Source organism: Thalassophryne amazonica, chromosome 6 (assembly GCF_902500255.1).
Source record: "Thalassophryne amazonica chromosome 6, fThaAma1.1, whole genome shotgun sequence".
In the NCBI taxonomy this organism is placed as follows: Eukaryota; Metazoa; Chordata; class Actinopteri; order Batrachoidiformes; family Batrachoididae; genus Thalassophryne; species Thalassophryne amazonica.
In genome coordinates, this window is record NC_047108.1 from 13,856,989 (window position 1) to 13,878,110 (window position 21,122).

At 41.7% G+C, this 21,122-nt stretch overlaps 1 pseudogene; it reads left to right on the forward strand.

Moving 5' to 3' along the window:
* LOC117511414 overlaps window positions 1-19,751 on the forward strand; it is a 34,874-nt pseudogene extending 15,123 nt beyond the window's left edge.
* Window positions 19,752-21,122: the final 1,371 nt, after the last annotated feature.

Genomic DNA, 21,122 nt, shown 5'->3' on the forward strand with positions numbered 1-21,122 from the left:
GGAATGTCAACCAGAGCTGTTCTCTGTATTGAATGTTCATTTCTCTACCATAAGCCGTCTCCAAAGTCGTTTCAGAGAATTTGGCAGTACATCCAACCAGCCTCACAACCGCAGCCACGTGTAACCACACCAGCCCAGGACCTCCACATCCCGCATGTTTACCTCCAAGATCGTCTGAGACCAGCCACTCGGACAGCTGCTGAAACAATCGGTTTGCATAACCAAAGAATTTCTGCACAAACTGTCAGAAACCGTCTCAGGGAAGCTCATCTGCATGCTCGTCGTCCTCATCGGGGTCTCGGACATGACTCCAGTTCGTCGTCGTAAACGACTTGAGTGGGCAAATGCTCACATTCGCTGGCGTTTGGCACGTTGGAGAGGTGTTCTCTTCACGGATGATGCGAAGGAGATGTGTTGCACTGCATGAGGCAATGGTGGTCACACCAGATACTGACTGGTATCCCCCCCAATAAAACAAAACTGCACCTTTCAGAGTGGCCTTTTATTGTGGGCAGTCTAAGGCACACCTGTGCACTAATCATGGTGTCTAATCAGCATCTTGATATGGCACACCTGTGAGGTGGGATGGATTATCTCAGCAAAGGAGAAGTGCTCACTATCACAGATTTAGACTGGTTTTGTGAACAATATTTGAGGGAAATGGTGATATTGTGTATGTGGAAAAAGTTTTAGATCTTTGAGTTCATCTCATACAAAATGGGAGCAAAACCAAAAGTGTTGCGTTTATATTTTTGTTGAGTATATGAGGTCAAGAAAGACTGACTTTATTTTTTTATAAAACAAGAATTTATGTCATTGAAGTCAAGAAAGGGTGACTATAAAGTGAGTATTAGCAAAACAGGTTATCATTTTCATGTTGAGGTGGGGGGTGGTGGTGGGGGCGTGGCAGCTGCTGAAAGTAAGTAATAAAGTAACTATCTTTTAAAATTGAGTAATCAGTAAAGTAAGTTACATTTTCAAGGAGTAATTAGTAATTGGATTACTTTTTCAAAGTAACTGTGGCAACACTTATTAATCTGTAGACTTTACAATGAAGATCTACTGACCACATCAGTGGTGAAGGTTCAACAACATCCACTTGTACTAAGTTTTGAAGTAACTGGTCTGTGACCTTGGTTTTTGACATGCTTCCAGGAAATGACTCTGCCTTGTCTAGGGCTGAGGATCAAGGTCAAAGGTCAAACACACTTCTGCTATCATTTTTTTGAACTAATGGACCTTTCCTTGTGCAGTCAGACAAAAACTCTACTTGACATTTAAATTCTGGGTCATAGGTCAAACTGAAATTTTGCATATTTGCAAACCTTTTGCATATTTAAATGATGTGAAGCAAACATGGGTTCGGGTCACTGAATCAACCTCAAAGGTCAAGTATCAAAGGCAAGGTTAAAGGTCAAGGTACTTTGTAATAGTTTTTCTCAGATCATGTATCTATTTCTTCTGAGGTACTTTAGGGTTTTCATCATAATGTGATCAGTCTGACCTCCTCCAGAAATCCTCAAAGGTCGAGTAAATTTAGCATCAAATGTACAAGTCACTGTTTTACAAATCACACCAAGAAAAAAAAAACCTTTCAAACAGCACAAATCAAAGTGTCTAATGATTTTTATTTTTTTAAAAGATGTCAGTGTCTATATGCCCACTATTTGGGGGAAAAATGTGATTTTACAGAAGTATTTTGATGTACAGTTTATCTTAAATATAACAAATCCTCACAGAAATTTGGATTTTGTTGAGATAAATGACAGTTATTTGATCAATACGATTGAAAAGAGTAATTATTTTCATTATATCATGATATCGTTCTTATATTACAATTTTAAAAATTTAAACATTTCAAAACTATATGTCATTCAGTTGATGTAAAATGCAGAGAAACAAAATTCATGTGTGTGTGTGTGTGTGTGTGTGTCCATCAGAAAGAGGTGGAGCAGACAGATTTGCCTCAGTGGGAGCTCCCTAAAGAAGAGTTCCAGTTGGGGGAGCAGCTGGGTAGCGGATATTTTGCTGATGTGTACCGCGGAACGCTGGAAGAACCGGATTAATGTTGCCATCAAGATCATCAAAAGTGGTATTTGTTTTTTTATTTATTTATTTAATTTTTTTTTGCATTACCTCTGCTGTTCTGACTCGGAGTGGGCGGGGACTGGAAGCTTGGTGATGTCATGACTTCTGTTCCTGCTGCAGCTACGTTGCGCTTGTCCTCCCCTTCACAGTGCTACTGACCTCACGTGCGTGTGCATGTGCATGTATGCAAAGAGCAGAGGTGCTGGACTGATGATGTGATCGCTGTGTGTGTGTGTGTGTGTGTGTGTGTGTGTGTGTGTGTGTGTGTGTGTGTGTGTTCACAATGGCTGAATGAGCAGCTCTGTGTGCGCGGGGGGCACACGTGCGCACCGTTGCTAGCTGCTGGACACTGCTGGCAGTGGGCCATGCTGTCCCATGCGTCAGAACGCAGCCTTTCCAGGGGACTCTAATTTCTTTATTGTGTGTGTTCAGCAGCACAACACAACTCTGGACACCACGATGGTGGATTATCACATGGGATTTATCTTGCATGGTTCTTTTGGATCCTGTTTTGCCACCATCAGAATATGTAAGTTGCGGTCAGATGGTGCTCAGATTGCACATGGACCACCGTCGGAATAGGTGTCCCATCTCAACGGTGCCCCAGAGGGTTTTGAACATGCGCATCACACTCTGGGCTGCCAGCCCGTTTGACCAGCTGTGTAATTTTCAAGCTTGATATTTAACTTCCAGAAAAACTGGGAATAAAAAACAAAATCTAAAAATATCATGGTAATATTAAATATAACGCAATGCTAAAATACCCTCGGCCATATAGCATGTGTTCTGTATAATTTGCAGTTGTTTAAGTAATTATTAGGTTTTAAAAAACTGAATTTGTAACTAACAACCAGACTGTGAGGTCATGGTGCAGCTCTACTCTGATTGGCTGTCACACCCGTCACTCAAATACTAAACTGAACAGATTGAAGGCTAATGTCTGCTAAATGTCGTTTAAATCACTTCAGAGGTATTCTTAAAAACGGTGTTCTCAGTTTTAGAAATGTTTATTTCTTGCTTGCTTGTACATAATTTATGTCAAAGAGGATATATTTACACACCAAAACTAAGTTAATGCGCCACCGGTAACCTCAGTTGGCGATTGTAAAATCCAGCGTTAATGTCCACAAATCATCAGACACAAGGGGGTTATTCCCATTCAAATCCAATTCCATCATTTGCTGTTTATTTTTCTGTAAATAATTCAACCTGGCCGACGACGAGGTGCCTCTCCGCCTGGACACTTTCCAAATTGTTGTCAAAGGGTGTGGGCGGCTCGTCAGAGCTTACCGTAGCAACAGCGTCTTCATGTTTCTCTTGCTCTCAGCTGCCAGCGCCATTACTAACATCTGCATAGCAGTGCATGTGCTCAGGGTGTGGTGTAATAGATAAATGTTAAACAGTCAAATATTTTGCCACCGTCAACGCAATATTTTATGGTCTGAAATCTCACACGATTAACCAGTCAGATTTGTGGAAAATTGGATTAGAATGTCTTTTAAATCACTTCAGAGGTATTATTAGGTGCTGAAAATAGCATTTTCAGTTTTAGAACTGTTTATTTCTCTCTCACTTTTACATAATATATATGTTATGCCAAAAAACGAAGCGAAGTTAGCACCTAGCAATGGCAGGAGTGACGTCACCACTCTCGCACGCTAACGTCCATGAGATCATGCCATAAAATTAGGCACAAAAATGTGACATTTTCAAATCTTAAATAGGTCGAGGTTAGCTATCTTTGAACTGTCCAAGATCTGCGTCCCAAGAATGTTCCCTGTGAATTTTGAAGACTGTGGCAGTAATAGAACTGGACTTATGCTGAACACAAACAGACAGACAGACGGTCGGACGCCAGGTCTTCACCAATACCCTTTTATCAAACACTTATATTCTCAAGTACAGGTGAACCTCTGGGCTCCTTAAGGGCTCCTTCACCACATAAGATGTGACCATGCATCCCTCGCGACAGCAGGTGGAATTTTCGGTGTTTCCCCATTTCGTTTTTGGTTCGCACATTTTCTTCCAGGTTTGTGCGTCTTTGGTGTTATATGTGAAGGGCCCTAACTTGCGTAGTGTAACTCACATTTTGGCTTTACTCATGTTTGATTTGTGGATTGTGAATATTTAGACCGCTGTATGTTTTTGGTCAATCTCATTGACGCTGGTTTCAGATAACTAGCGGATCAATTTTGTGGACCTCAGGTTGCACTAGTTAGCGAGGGTCCACGTGTAGATTTTTTTTTTTCCTTTTGTCTTTCAAAAAAGACCATTTTCAAACTTACAGCTGACTTTTTCTTCACCAATACAGAACACATTTGACTGCATTTTGGCGAAACTGGGCGTGGCTTATCCCATAAATAAAGGGACACTTCGTGAGTGACTGTAGTAATCCCAGTTTTGTTTGTTTATTTTAAACATAATCATACACAGTGTTTTTTTGTTTTTTTTTTGTATGTAAAAGCATTCATGCTATGTGTTGAATGTGAGCCAACCTTCAGTGAGTCAATCAATTCAATCAATTTTATTTATATAGCGCCAAATCACAACAAACCAGTTGCCCCAAGGCGCTTTATATTGTAAGGCAAGGCCATACAATAATTACGTAAAAACCCCAATGGTCAAAACAACCCCTGTGAGCAAGCACTTGGCGACAGTGGGAAGGAAAAACTCCCTTTTTAACGGGAAGAAACCCTCCAGCAGAACCAGGCTCAGGGAGGGGCAGTCCTTCTGCTGGGACTGGTTGGGGCTGAGGGAGAGAACCAGGAAAAAGACATGCTGTGGAGGGGAGCAGAGATCGATCACTAATGATTAAATGCAGAGTGGTGCATACAGAGCAAAAAGAGAAGAAACAGTGCATCATGGGAACCCCCCAGCAGTCTAAGTCTATAGCAGCATAACTAAGGGATGGTTCAGGGTCACCTGATCCAGCCCTAACTATAAGCTTTAGCAAAAAGGAAAGTTTTAAGCCTAATCTTAAAAGGAGAGAGGGTGTCTGTCTCCCTGATCTGAATTGGGAGCTGAGTCACGGAGATCAAAGTAATTTCAGTCAGAGCGTCGGAGAAGATGAGCCATGATGAAATATGTTGCAAAGTCGATTCCAGTGGCCTCATTTTCTAAGGGTTATAATACACTGTAAAGTATTAAAGCACTCTGTTACAGCTGAATACTGCTGTGGTCGTGCATTTAGATCAACAACATGATGTCTCATTTTTCACAGTGCAGCAGCTTCACCCTGAATGAACCAATGTTTCACTGTGTCAGAGCCAGATCTCTGACTATGAATTATTGACACAATTCATCAAGGCCAGCAGGTTGCTATGTTTAAAGTATAAATCACAGGGTTTTTTTTGTTTGTTTGTTTGTTTTGTTTTTTTACTAGTTTGGGAGGTCCTGCAACGTCTACTCCAGTTCAACTGTACAAAAAATATTTGGAATGTATACGTCCTTATGTTGGAGCACAAACTGTGTGTTGCACATGTGCTATTGTTTAATAATAAATAAGGGCCATGTTTCATTAAATTGTGGTAATGGTTTCTTAATGAAGCTGGTATTTTTTTTCCATTGATACGTGTTTGAAAAGGATGGTTTTGTTTGAAAGGAGGTCTAATTGATTGTTTATCTTTCCAATTCAGCAATCTAGTTTTTTTTTGGCGATAGTCAGTGCTACAAGTAGAGTTTTAGATTGTTTAGTTGGCAGTTCAATAACTGTTATATTTCCAAGTAAACATAATTTAGGAGAAAAGGGGATTCTGTATCTTCTAAAACTGGAATTTGGAACCACAGTGGGTTTAGTGGTGACGTTTGCTCTTTCTGTGTCTTCAGACTCAGAGTTGACACACCATGAGTTTCAAAAGAGAAGTTCAGATCCTGCAGAGTCTCCGTCACCGTACCTCATCTCACTGTTGCTGTGTGCACGGGCCTCGGCGCCGTTTTACATCATCACTGAGCTGATGGAGAAAGGCAGCTTGCTCACCTTCCTCAGAGGTACCAGCTTTTATTTCTGCAGGACAAATCCACTCACAGCACATTGTGATGTCTCCAGACAGGAGCCCTGGAAATAATGAACTGGACATTTTTGTAGTCGTTAATTTTAAGATGTGATTATGCTTATGCATCACAATTTAAGGATGTATTAAACAGCATAAAACAAAGTTTGTGCAAACAAGAACCAAAGAAGGTAAAAGAACAATTTAGTAACCACAAGCAAAATATATCATTATAGCATTAAACGTTCCATCTGCTTTTATTAATATCACTGGCACAGTGCATGCACACACACACACACACACACACACACACCACCACACACATATATATATATATATATATATATATATATATATATGTATATATATATATATATATATATGTATATGTATATGTATATATATGTATATGTATATGTATATATATATATATATATGAATAATACTTTTTCATTAACTAAACAATACAATTTGTCAGACTGAAGGGAAGTCAGGAGAAAAATAATATAATAGTAATGCATATAATTCTGTGACGACTCTTTGTTTCAGGTAATGAGGGGCAGCCAACTCGATGTGGAGTCCTTAATTGAAATAGGGTACCCAGATCGCGGATGGGATGGCGTACCGGAGGAGAAAAACAGCATCCACAGAGATTGGCAGCTCGGAACGTCCTGGTTGGATATCGACAACATCTGTAAGGTCGCCGACTTCGGTATGGCCAGAGTAGTCAAGGTAGAGTCCAGTCGATAACCAATGCAAACATTTCAGATTTTTCTAAAACCCACTGAAATCCTCTTAAAATTAAGTGATTTTTGCCCCAAGCTGTTCTCACTTTGTGCCTCTAGACAAACAGTCGTGTTACCATCAAGTGGAGTGAGAGTTGCAAAGCTCCTTCAGCTAACTCTCAATCCACTGTCACGTGACCTCCACAGGTGGATTAACACGCCGCTGGTTCATTCCTGGACACTGCTGCTTACTTTCTGCTGATTAAAACTCCTTGTTGCTTACTTTGTGGCACATATTTAATTTGCTCTTTCTTGGGAATGTGTTAAGCTGAAAGCTTCGTGGCTTCTTTACGTCCTGCAGCAAACTGGGCAAGGCTCGCTGGTTTGTTTGAGATGAGATGAGATTTATTGTTATTGTCATTACATGAGTGCAACAACAAGGAAATTACATTTACACTCCAATTACCTCAGAAAATACAGCAATTTAATCCACAATTATTACTAGTTGAACATACTAATGCACACACAGAATTAAAGTCAACACATATACATTTGACATTGTTTATGTGCCACTAAACTCGAAGCAGTCCATCACCGAATTGAGGCAAAGTGGCTAAAGGCTGCAGCAGGAGGAGCCCGCGCCTTTTGCATCTGAGATAATAAATAGGTTACATGATTTGAAGGGAATGCAGTCTTAATATCAGTCTTTTGCCTCTACTGGTGGTTGGCTCTCACTGCGGTATTGTATCACCTTCTGTTCCGGAGCACAGCGGTGTTTTTCTGTATCTGTTAGCTGTTTAATCTGCGCAGTTAGATTGATCTAGTTATCTAGATTACGATTTGTTTCCCAGTGTAATCTTTCCGTGCCTTAACTAAAGCACTCTTCTGCTGAATCACCTCTAAATTATTACACATTATTCACTTTGCGTGTTTTTAGGAATCCGCTAGCTTAGCGTAGCTACTAGCTCTTAGCCGTATTTAGCATGGCGGCTTCTCCTGTCTCTCCCCCACTTTTTCTGCTCTGGGTGTGAAATGTTTAGTTATTCCTCGGCCTCCTTTAGCAGTAACGGTACTTGTAATAAGTGTAGCTTATTCGTAGCTTTGGAGGCCAGGCCTGGGCGAATTGGAGGACTCGGCTCCGCGCCGTGGAAAATTATACAGCTAGCCAGGCCCCTGTAGTCGGTGCGGACCAAGGTAGCTTAGCCGCCGTTAGTTACCCCCTGGCAGATCCCGAGCCGCCGGGAAAGCAGGCCGACTGGGTGACTGTGAGGAGGAAGCGTAGCCCTAAACAGAAGCCCGTGTACACCGCCAACCCGTTCACATCTCTAACCGTTTTTCCCCACTCGACGACACACACGCGAGGATCAAACTCTGGTTATTGGCGACTCTGTTTTGCGAAATGTGAAGTTAGCGACACCCAGCAACCATAGTCAATTGTCTTCCGGGGGCCAGAGCAGGCGAAATTGAAGGAAATTTGAAACTGCTGGCTAAGGCTAAGCGTAAATTTGGTAAGATTGTAATTCACGTCGGCAGTAATGACACCCGGTTACGCCAATCGGAGGTCACTAAATAACATTAAATCGGTGTGTAACTTTGCAAAAAACAATGTCGGACTCTGTAGTTTTCTCTGGGCCCCTCCCCAATCAGACCGGGAGTGACATGTTTAGCCGCATGTTCTCCTTGAATTGCTGGCTGTTCTGAGTGGTGTCCAAAAAATGAGGTGGGCTTCATAGATAATTGGCAAAGCTTCTGGGGAAAACTTGGTCTTGTTTAGGAGAGACGGCATCCATCCCACTTTGGATGGAGCAGCTCTCATTTCTAGAAATCTGGCCAATTTTCTTAAATCCTCCAAACCGTGACTATCCAGGGTTGGGACAGGAAGCAGAGTTGTAGTCTTACACACCCTCTCTGCAGCTTCTCTCCCCGTGCCATCCCCTCATTACCCCATCCCCGTAGAGACGGTGCCTGCTCCCAGACTACCAATAACCAGCAAAAATCTATTTAAGCATAAAAATTCAAAAGAAAAAATAATATAGCACCTTCAACTGCACCACAGACTAAAACAGTTAAATGTGGTCTATTAAACATTAGGTCTCTCTCTTCTAAGTCCCTGTTGGTAAATGATATAATAATGATCAACAATTGATTTATTCTGCCTTACAGAACCTGGTTACAGCAGGATGAATATGTTAGTTTAAATGAGGTCAACACACCCCGAGTCACACTAACTGTCAGAATGCTCGTAGCACGGGCCGAGGCGGAGGATTAGCAGCAATCTTCCATTCCAGCTTATTAATTAATCAAAAACCAGACAGAGCTTTAATTCATTTGAAAGCTTGACTCTTAGTCTTGTCCTTGGACTAACCAGCAGTGGGGAATAAGTTTCATTACACTAGAAGTCTTTCAGAAAGCGCTGTAACTAGGTTTAAGGATATGATTCCTTCTTTATGTTCTCTAATGCCATATACCAACACAGTGCAGAGTAGCTACCTAAACTCTGTAAGTGAGATAGAGTATCTCGTCAATAGTTTTCATCCTCATTGAGACAACTTTGGATGCTGTAGCTCCTCTAAAAAAGAGAGCTTTAAATCAGAAGTGCCTGACTCCATGGTATAACTCACAAACTCGTAGCTTAAAGCAGATAACCCGTAAGTTGGAGAGGAAATTGCGTCTCACTAATTTAGAAGATCTTCACTTAGCGTGGAGAAAGAGTCTGTTGCTCTATAAAAAAAGCCCTCCGTAAAGCTAGGACATCTTTCTACTCATCACTAATTGAAGAAAATACGAACAACCCCAGGTTTCTTTTCAGCACTGTAGCCAGGCTGACAAAGAGTCAGAGCTCTATGAGCTGAGTATTCCCATTAACTTTAACTAGTAATGACTTCATGACTTTCTTTGCTAACAAAATTTTAACTATTAGAGAAAAAATTACTCATAACCATCCCAAAGACGTATCGTTATCTTTGGCTGCTTTCAGTGATGCCGGGTATTTGGTTAGACTCTTTCTCTCCGATTGTTCTGTCTGAGTTACTTTCATTAGTTACTTCATCCAAACCATCAACATGTTTATTAGACCCCATTCCTACCAGGCTGCTCAAGGAAGCCCTACCATTATTTAATGCTTCGATCTTAAATATGATCAATCTATCTTTGTTAGTTGGCTATGTACCACAGGCTTTAAGGTGGCAGTAATTAAACCATTACTTAAAAAGCCATCACTTGACCCAGCTATCTTAGCTAATTATAGGCCAATCTCCAACCTTCCTTTTCTCTCAAAAAGTCTTGAAAGGGTAGTTGTAAACAGCTAACTGATCATCTGCAGAGGAATGGTCTATTTGAAGAGTTTCAGTCAGGTTTTAGAATTCATCATAGTACAGAACAGCATTAGTGAAGGTTACAAATGATCTTCTTATGGCCTCGGACAGTGGACTCATCTCTGTGCTTGTTCTGTTAGACCTCAGTGCTGCTTTTGATACTGTTGACCATAAAATTTTATACAGAGATTAGAGCATGCCATAGGTATTAAAGGCACTGCGCTGCGGGTGGTTTGAATCCTATTTGTCTAATAGATTACAATTTGTTCATGTAAAGGGGAATCTTCGTCACAGACTAAAGTTAATTATGGAGTTCCACAAGGTTCTGTGCTAGGACCAATTTTATTCACTTTATACATGCTTCCCTTAGGCAGTATTATTAGACGGTATTGCTTAAATTTTCATTGTTACGCAGATGATACCCAGCTTTAATCTATCCATGAAGCCAGAGGACACACACCATATTAGCTAAACTGCAGGATTGTCTTACAGACATCAAGACATGGATGACCTCTAATTCCTGCTTTTAAACTCAGATAAAACTGAAGTATTGTACTTGGCCCCACAAATCTTAGAAACATGGTGTCTAACCAGATCCTTACTCTGGATGGCATTACCCTGACCTCTAGTAATACTGTGAGAAATCTTGGAGTCATTTTTGATCAGGATATGTCATTCAAAGCGCATATTAACAAATATGTAGGACTGCTTTTTTGCATTTACGCAATATCTCTAAATCAGAAAGGTCTTGTCTCAGAGTGATGCTTGAAAAACCTAATTCATGCATTTATTTCCTCTAGGCTGGACTATTGTAATGCATTATTATCAGGTGTCCTAAAAGTTCCCTAAAAAGCCTTCAGTTAATTCAAAATGCTGCAGCTAGAGTACTGACGGGGACTAGAAGGAGAGAGCATATCTCACCCATATTGGCCTCTCTTCATTGGCTTCTGTTAATTCTAGAATAGAATTTAAAATTCTTCTTACTTATAAGGTTTTGAATAATAGGTCCCATCTTATCTTAGGGACCTCGTAGTACCATATCACCCCAATAGAGCGCTTCGCTCTCAGACTGCAGGCTTACTTGTAGTCCTAGGGTTTGTAAGAGTAGAATGGGAGGCAGAGCCTTCAGCTTTCAGGCTCCTCTCCTGTGGAACAGCTCCCAATTCAGATCAGGGAGACAGACACCCTCTCTACTTTTAAGATTAGGCTTAAACTTTCCTTTTTGCCTAAAGCTATAGTTAGGGCCTGGATCAGGTGACCCTGAACCATCCCTTAGTTATGCTGCTATAGACATAGTACTGCTGGGGGGTTCCCATGATGCACTGTTTCTTTCTCTTTTTGCTCTGTATGCACCACTCTGCATTTAATCATAGTGATCGATCTCTGCTCCCCTCCACAGCATGTCTTTTTCCTGGTTCTCTCCCTCAGCCCCAACCAGTCCCAGCAGAAGACTGCCCCTCCCTGAGCCTGGTTCTGCTGGAGGTTTCTTCCTGTTTAAAAGGGAGTTTTTCCTTCCCACTGTAGCCAAGTGCTTGCTCACAGGGGGTCGTTTTGACCGTTGGGGTTTTACATAATTATTGTATGGCCTTGCCTTACAATATAAAGCGCCTTGGGGCAACTGTTTGTTGTGATTTGGCGCTATATAAAAAATTGATTGATTGAAATCTTGTTTTATAACAGACCGCTGGTGTTTCTGTATGAAAATTCAGTAAGGTATATCTTATATATTATATTCCAATTCTAAGGTGGAACTATGCTAGTATATAAAGGTATATCTAAATATCTAAAAAGGAAGAGTAAAATAGGAGAGTAGAAAGGAGTAGAGTAGAGTATGTCAGATGCTTTGTTTGAACACAAGACCTTAAATTGAGTTGTGGCGCATGACTAACAAATACCTGATGCCACCTCCGCTATGAACACAAGCCTCAAGGGGCATATGCACTGATGACATTTACATCAGCCCTTTAATTTCAAGCTTCACACTAATCACCATCTCATATAGACATTTGATAAACCCTTCCTTCAGAATTACACTGTTTCTCCTGACAGCCCTCACCTTAATAAAATCATTTAAACCCAGTTCTGATGTTCCTGGCCTTACGTTCCTTCCTGCTGGTCTCTTGACAGTGTGTCAACAATTCTCCTCTCCATCATATCAGCTCCAGTTGTCACCCCCACACTTCTACTCTTCATTCTCAACCAACAGCAGCACAGTTTCTGCAGAAACACCAGTTTCGGGGGCATCAGTGTTTAGTCAGATGGTCACCCGAACCAGTATGGAAATAGAGTTTGTGATCTGCGTATTTGATTTTGCACAGAATTATACCAGATGCCCTTCCTGGTGCAGCTCTCTTCATTTATCCCAGCCGGGCACAGAGACTCAGAATGCGGTGACTTGTGCACCCCCCCAGTGACTGAACTAATATGAAGTGAAATTGATTTGTTAAATATTTACTTAAAAATTGAGCTAAAGAGTTACATACACCAACTAAATATTTACCATCCTTTGCACATTTTTTTGTTTTATATATTAATGAATATTCTTGATTATTCATTCTATTGTGTTATTTGTATCGTTCCATGTATGAACCATATGATGGCAGTTTCTCCTTGGGGATTAATAGCTTTTTTTATGTAATCTAACCATATTTTATGGCCTATAAATCAGTTTTTTGTTTATTTGTTTTAACTAGTTTTGGTGGGGGGTGGGGGGGGGGGGGGGTCCTTGCAACTTATACTGAAAAATCACTGCGTTGAAAAATCACTACAACAATCATTAATGATAATAAGAGTAATATCTGTTTCTACAAGGCACTTCTGGGCATCAACACACAAAACAAAGAAACTCTTACAATAATCAATTACATCACAACTTGAAGAGCTGAAAATCCCAAACTGAAGAGCTGATTTAAAAAAAAAAATCAAATAGATCCACATTATTATCGTACTGTCAAATGTGTGGAACGCTGTGGGTCAGCAATCTGTGTCCACCTGGGGATTATTTGGTCCAAACTTCATCAAATCCCATCCAGTATGTTCTCCATCTTTCTTATTTTTGGAATTTAAAAGTCTTTGTGTTAAGTAACAGCACAGACTGTGACGCGCACATATGTTACACTCAGAGTGTGTGTATGTGAAGGAATAAATCAGTCAAAACAGGTTCAGGGTCTTTCTCATGACTTTTAGTGGGTTTTGATACACAGTACAGACAACTTCTCTCTCTCTCTCTCTGCTGCCTCAACAGCGCCCACTAGGCAGAATACCTGATGATAAATATCAACTTAACATTACTGTAAAACTTACATATGCAAACAACACAGCAACCATCCAAGAACTTTTCAAAATCATGTCTGCACATCATCCTGAGACCGCTCTCTGGGGGCTTCTGCTGCAGCGTCTCCCTCTTGTGGTGGGGCAGTCACGGCTGTGTGGGAAGGCGGAGCAGCGACAGTCTGAGCTCCAGCTGGATTAACAGTGCAGTCCTCCTGCATGGACGGCCCCAGTAAACATGGGGCCTGCACCCTGAGAGTGCCGTGAGCAGTGGGGGACCAGCGCCGTGTGCTGGCGGTGTCGGTCCTGAGAGAGAAGGGGAACTCGTGTCAGCTGACCAGGCACAGCGGTAAGATTCCAGGAGGTTGTAGTGAGGGTCTTAGGCTTAGCTGTGAGGTCTCTGTGGTCTAAAAGTTCAGTCAACTCCCAGGCTGTTGCAGCACTTTGGAAGGGTCAGTCCACTTAGGTGACAGCTTTAGTCTAGCCTAGGTCTGGCAGATCAACCCAACCAAGTCACCTGGCTCAGGTTGAGGGGTTACATATGACGATCATAATCATGTTTTTGTTGAGCACCTGCTGCTCGGCGAGATGAGCAACTGAGTGAAAAGCACTGCAAAGTCTTCTTAGAACAGAACTGGCTCTTCACATGGAGTACCTGGGGTGGCATTTGAGACTCCAGGGGCATCTCCAAGGAGGAGATCAGCAGGCAAACTGGCCTCCCTTCCATGGGTGAGGAAAGAAGGAGTCATCCCATCCATCCCCTCTGATGTGGTAATATTGTGCCAACTTGTCCTTTATGGTTCTGTTTGCGCTTTCACCCATGCCATCTGACATAGCATGACAAGAAGAAGTTCTTGTTTGTTTATTCCCAGGCGGGAACACAGTTCTTTGGCAAGATCTGAGTTGAACTGCCGACCTCGGTCAGGGTTGCAAGCTGTGAGGAACACCATGGCGGCTGATGTAGTCTGCAAACAAACATTTTAGAGTCCCTCTGCCGGTGGTGAAAGCTGTCTTTCCCTTTATCCTGCTCCCCAGTTGCACCTTGCCAGTATCCTGATGATGCATCGTACTGAACACGGCCGAACCTCTAAGTGCCACAAGGTGTCGTCTGTTGTGCGGTAAAGGGTGTGCGTCTTTAACACTGACTGTGTTAAGCCTCTGTAATGAACACAGAAACACCATGTTCCATCTTTTTTCCTGACCATCATTACCGGTGTGGACCGGGGCTCAGTCCTTTTTTCCAACATCTCATCCACAATGTGCTGAATCAGTGGTTTGCATTCTTGGCTTAGTGCCTGTTTTCCTGACCGGAGTGCAATGTTTGTCTGGATTTTGTGCTTAACAGTGTCTGAATTGCCAAAGTTCTGTGCTATTTTTGCTAAACATGTGCAAACAGGTCCTGTAGCTTGACCTCTCAGAAGCTGTTAGAGCTCCCACACTGTACATCAAATGGCAGTTTAGCAGCCTGTGTTGTTTTGTCAGGTGGTTAGGCTGGAAGGACTGGTGGACACATTACAGCCAGTGGCTGAATCGTGAGTTATTTCAGTGCCAGACACTTTGGTAAAACTGTCCTGGCTGCAGCCTGAATGAAGCACAACAAGTCCCCGTGTAAGGTTGGTGATGTGTGAACAGTACATCCATTTCAGCAGTGGAGAGTGTGTGTGCAACTGCAATACCGCCCATCTCCAGTTGTCTAGGTTCAAGACGGCCGCCGATAGCTGGCTGGTCTGCTTGCATTACAACAGCAACTCTGCAGATGAACTCACGTGGGGGGGGCAGTGATGCCTCAGTTATTTTGGCTATGCAGCTAAAAGGTGCCACGTCAGTTTACCTGAGCAGGGGCAAAAACATCATCACCAAACTAGCACAGTCCTTTCCCGAGGCCAGGAGGGTGAAAGTTCACGGTCAAATATGAAGCCTCGGCTGACATTTCTGATGACTTGAACTTCATGTTGCAGTGTTTGAGATCCTAAGATTAAAGGTGATGTCTATCATGCACAAGTGTCCAAACTTTCACCAGTCACAGCTTCACTCATGAACAAACCTCTTCTTTATGGGTCCTATTTCCTAAAGAGGAAATTGACAATTTTGGTGTCTTCACAAATTAAATAAAGAGTGGCCCCTCCAGAGTCGAGCATGATGTTCATGTCACTGCCCCCTCAAGAATTCCATTCACAGAGGAGGTCAATTCTGTAGTTGTAGTGGTTTCTATGTTCTCAGTTTCAGCTGCCATATCTGGGCCACCACTAGAGGTCAGTGGTGCACCCGTGGTCAGTTGTTTCAGTGAGGCAGACACCCGGGGCTTCTGGAGAAGTAGCTGATGGCATCACCAGTTAACAGGCGGTTCCCTGATGAAACCTGCCATGATCTATGTAGCCACTCTTTTTGGAGTATTTTGACCTTTTTCCTCATACTGCTGAAATTGACACGTTTTGGGATGAAGACTTGGGCTCGGTAGTGGAGTCATAGCACGCAGTAATTTTTTGTTGAGTAAAATTTCTCTGCTCTGCAAAATTTACTGTGTAGGGTTGGTGGGGGCGAGGGTGTGTCTCCCTCGCTTTTCCTCATGAGGGTTAAAGGTGTGGTCTGAGTAGCATTTACCCTGTAAGGCTGTCTACTCGTCTGTGAGTGTCGCTCCATAATGGCAGGTCATATGAGGCGAACAGCGCTTAGGTGAGGAATGGTGAGAATATGAATATCTGGTGGGGGAACGTCCATATATAGCCAGACCTCCATGCATTTCTCTGTCCGCCTGGGTTCCTCCCATAAGGTGAGAGACACCGGGGAGAACGTGCATGCCACAGGCCAGTCCATGGTGCTGCACGCTGTGTCGCTCAACCAGCTTCAGTTTGAGGGCAATCAAGATCATTACTTAGGTCTTTTACAGTGGCGGTGAGCGTCTGGACTGCTTTTCTGAGTTTAGTGTCATTTCCAGTCTGCGTGGGACCATTGTCCCTAACACCATTAGCCGGGGATGTAGGCATTACTAACCTGGCTGTGTGACGTTCCCGCTCAGCTTGGGAGGTTACATCAAAAGTGTCAGTGGAATTTTTTGCTCCTCCTTTGTGACACTTCACATGCAGCTCTTGATCCAGGCCGGCAATGAAGCCAGACATTTTCATATATTCTGTGGCCTTGTGTTCAAAGTCAGGGAACGTTTCTTTAACAAGCTGACATACATCTGCAGCGTAGACTTCCACTGCTTCATAGGCATTTGATGCAATGATGTCCTTTTGGCCAAAAGCTGGCAGCAGATGGTTCTTTGAGCACTGAGTGTCAGGAGGCAGGTCACCCCACACAATGAAGAGTTCAGGTGGTAGTCTCGTGGGTAACCCAGCTGCTAAAGCTGTAACAGATCCACATCACTATCCTCGTATAGCATGACTCATAAATTACCTCGTAGCAGTGAGCTCACAGCTGAAAAGACTCATGGCCATCGCTGATAAAGGGTGGTGGCAAATGAATGCTCCGCAGCGCTCCCTGTGCACAGCTGGACTGCGGTATAGCTGGCGCTGAAGCTTTGAGTGAACTCGTGCTGTCTGACTACTGCTATCCATCACCGAGTGCCTCCTCAGATGTGATGGCTTTCTTCTGTTCTTTTGTTATATTTATTTATTTATTTATTTTTGCTGTCTGGCCGAAATAGGCGACCCAAACAGTTTAGGTTTTGGGTTTAATTTCTCTGTTCTTATGTGAAGCACTTTGTGATTTCTATCTTGAAAGGTGCTATATAAATAAACCTCACTTACTTACTAAACTCTTTGAAGCTAACAAAACAATAAAATGTGTTGATATGGCAAGTTAGCTAACTGTACCAAAGATTAATCTAAGCTAATTTGCAAAAATAAAAAAAAATAAAAATAAAAGACTTTCACATTGTCATTATGGGGTATTGTGTGCAGAATTTTGAGGGAAAAAAATTATTTACTCCATTTCAGAATAAGGCTGTAACATAAAATGTGGAAAAAGTGAAGTGCTGTGAATACTTAACAGATGCACTTTGTATGAATGTATGTGTGTGTGTGTGTATTTTTATTAATTAATCACATGTATACCTTTTTTGAAAATATCATCCCTCAAATCACCAAACACATCCACAGGTTGTCAGAAGCACAAAAACAATGAAGAAAAAAATTACTCTTAAAAACAGTTACAGAAATATTATTTATAAAAAAAAGCTGCAGTCTATAAACTTTGCAAAAATGTGGAACTGTAATATCAAAACATTTAAATCAAGGTTGATGGTAACTATATTGATGGTGACGTCATGTTCTTATACATGACTGATTTCCGCTCATTCTCTCCCAACATTTCTGTTTTTGTGAAGGAACCGATCTATATCTCGGATCAGAAGAAGATTCCTTACAAGTGGAGCGCTCCAGAGGCCATCAGCCATGGAATATTTTCCAACAAGTCAGACGTCTGGTCCTTTGGAATTTTGCTCTTTGAGATTATAACTTACGGAGGCATTCCATACCCAGGTTGGTCCAATATTTGACATTTTGTAAATACAGTGATGCCGGAGTTGTAGAGGTCAGGTACTTTTGTTGGTGAGGAAATATTGACTGACCTAGACTTCACAGACGATGCTGTGATCTTTGCGGAAATCGACGAATACCCCGATTGTAGGGTGAGGTACCAGAGTCTGAGTTTGTAGTTATCCTGGATCAAAAATAAGATCCAGACTTTTTATGACTTCCTGGACTCAGCCATCAGAAGTGTATCTGTATGACCTTCACTTACCTTGGCATTGACATTCTTGTCTCTGGGTTCTTGGCCTCTGAGACCAAGTGACACCTGGGAAGACCTTATGGAGTCATGAGGTCTTGGGACAGAGGTTATTGGTGATGCTGTTGTCTTTGCAAGAGAATGAACATCCAAGTCTTTTGGGTCCTGGTGTTTGCTGTCTTACTGTATGGTTGTAAGACTTTGGCTGTAATCAGTTACCTAAGGTCACGACTGGATGTCTCTGGTACCAGGTCTCTTTGGAGTACCCCTGGGTACCGCTGGAATGACTTCGTCTTAAACGAGCAGTTACATCAAGAGACTGAGATGAGGTGTAGTAGTTGTATTATGACATTTTGACCATGTGACGTGTTTTTCTGAGGAGTCCAGTCCAGGACCTAGGTGCCTCAGGGCTGAGGATCACAGCAGCTGGAGAAGGTCAAGGACACACCCACATATGGGCTGGTTGTCTGTCTGGGTAGGTGCTATCCAAGACCCAGGGTGGTTCTGCAATGGGGTGGTCGCCACGATGTGCGACACCAACATACGTGCGACACCACAGACTCTAACAGTAGATCTTTTTTTGTAACCTGGTTTTCAACCACCTGGTGTCAGGTGTTTGCTGTTTACCTTTTCAAAGCAGAAAAACTAGAAAGGGAGGAAAATGTGATTTTGAAAGTGACATGTTTTTAGAAACCTCCTTTGCTGTTCTGTTTCATTCATTCCCTTTATCCCTCTCTCACCTGCAGCCATGTCGAACCAAGAAGTCTACCATCAGGTTGTTAATGGATACAGGATTCCACATCCACCCAAATGTCCCAACTTTCTGTATGAAATCATGTTGAAATGTTGGTGCGCCAAGGCAGAGGACAGACCAGAATTCAAGATCTTGAAGATCCAGTTGGAAAGCCGATCTTATGAGTTTGAAACAACTGACACGCCCTCCAGTAGTCTACCACAGGGAGACACTGTTTCAAAATCAGGAATCTGACCTTCTACTTCAGTGACTGACCACAGCTGAAAGAACTAGAAACAAGACTCTGTCCAAGTGTTCGTCTCTAACCTTCAGTGTTGGACACTTTGTTGCTCTGAGCTCCATCATAAAGATTCTGGGACTGAAGGTGCTGACATCAAAACACCAATACCTATGTGTGGCCAGCAAGGGGCAGCATAAAGTATCTGAAAGTATCTTTAAGCAGTGTCTCTGTTGTATTTTTTATACTCTGTGGGGAACCTTTAGTGTCCACATTAGTGTCGCTGTGATGAGTCTCTTATCCAACTTTCTAAACGATCATCAGACAGACTTCAAACCAGACACAGATGTGAGAAACAACTAAAACACTGGACTGAGAGAAGTAGTCAGACCAAGGCAAGTCCTGTGTGTGTGTGTGTGTGTGTGTGTGTGTGTGTGTGTGTGTGTGTGTGTGTGTGTGTGTGTGTGTGTGTGTGTGTGAGAGAGAGTGAGGGAGAGAGAGAGAGAGAGAGAGAGGTACCCAGGGCCCAGAGCATGGGGGGAGCCCACAAAAAACTGGCATTAAATACATTTTTGTGTTGCATGTTATTAATATCCATACAATTTGTTGTAAAATAATGTAATTAGAATGAATGTATAAATGTTGCAAAACATAATTCTGCTCTAACAATAATATTGAAAGATCTTTGAGGGCCCTTCCACCCCTGCACAGTTGCACAATGGTTTAGTCCAGGCCCATACGCTGCCACATACACACACATCCCAAACGGAAAGAGGTGTTTAGTAGTGCTGAAACAACTAATCAATTTAATTGATTATTAAAATAGTTGTCAACTAATTTAGTCATCAGTTAGTTGTTAAATAACTTTGTTTTACCGCAAATGCTTCATTTCTTCCATATAAATCAACCGTTTCTGTAGCATGGCTTTGCTTTGAACCTTGAACCAATCGAAGCGGTGATTCGCAGATTGAAGCAGTGCTTCGATCGGTGCTTTGTTGAGTCAGTGTTTTATTTCGCTTAATCTTAATTTTTCCCCACTAAAACCCCAAAGAGCATATGTCTGTGAGTACCATTTACCTTTTTATTTTTAATCTGACCTGTTATGGTCTTCTGAAACAGTTAATAGATGTATTTTATAACTTAAAAATGGGACCCATGCTAACGTGTTAGCATGTCTATGGCGTTTTCAATGTTGAAGTTAGCATTAAGCTGTTGCAGGTGTCAGCACATTTGTTTTCTGTATAATAATTCATGGCTCACTGTTTGTTGTCATAAAAGACTCAAATGTATTACAAATTGTAATATTTTATTCATTTATTTGTATTTATATATCAATAATAATAATAGAAACAACAACAATAATAGTAATAATAACTAATAATGCTACAATACAGTTTTAGACAAACGGACAAAAAGAATCTGATAAAACAAAACAGAAAATTTAAACCAACTAACAATGAATACAAATAAATATAGAAATAACTGTTTCCTGTGAACACCTAGTGACTCTTAAACCTCCACTTCATCCCTGTTTTATTTAAGTTTAATGACAATTTGTTTTGGTCAAACCACATCTAAGCTGTGTTTTTACACAAGTAAACTGCACATTTGTGTCTTTTTTCATGAAATATGTTTTTAAAGATTACATATTACACTTTAGTCAGGCCTTTATACTTTCGTAGATTCTTGCTGTAATATGTTGTCAGTGCTTGAGATAGTTGCTGTAGACATCTAAACCTGATGGAAATCTCTTTGTGGTGTGTCAGTGATGTATGTATGTGCAAAATAAAACTTCTTTTGACTGCTGACAATCAGTACATTTATATGCAGAGTTTAGTCAGTCTATGGTTATAGTTCAACTTGGACATTTAGTCGGCCTACTGTTGACCCACCGGAGGAGTGAATCACTTTACTGGCCGAAGCTTGTTTACAAGTAGCTGGCAGCAGATTGTCAACAAACATGGTAATGAATGAGATGGACACTGCTGTAACTGTGCATTTCGTACTTGCTGTAGATTAGATTAGATAGACCTTTAC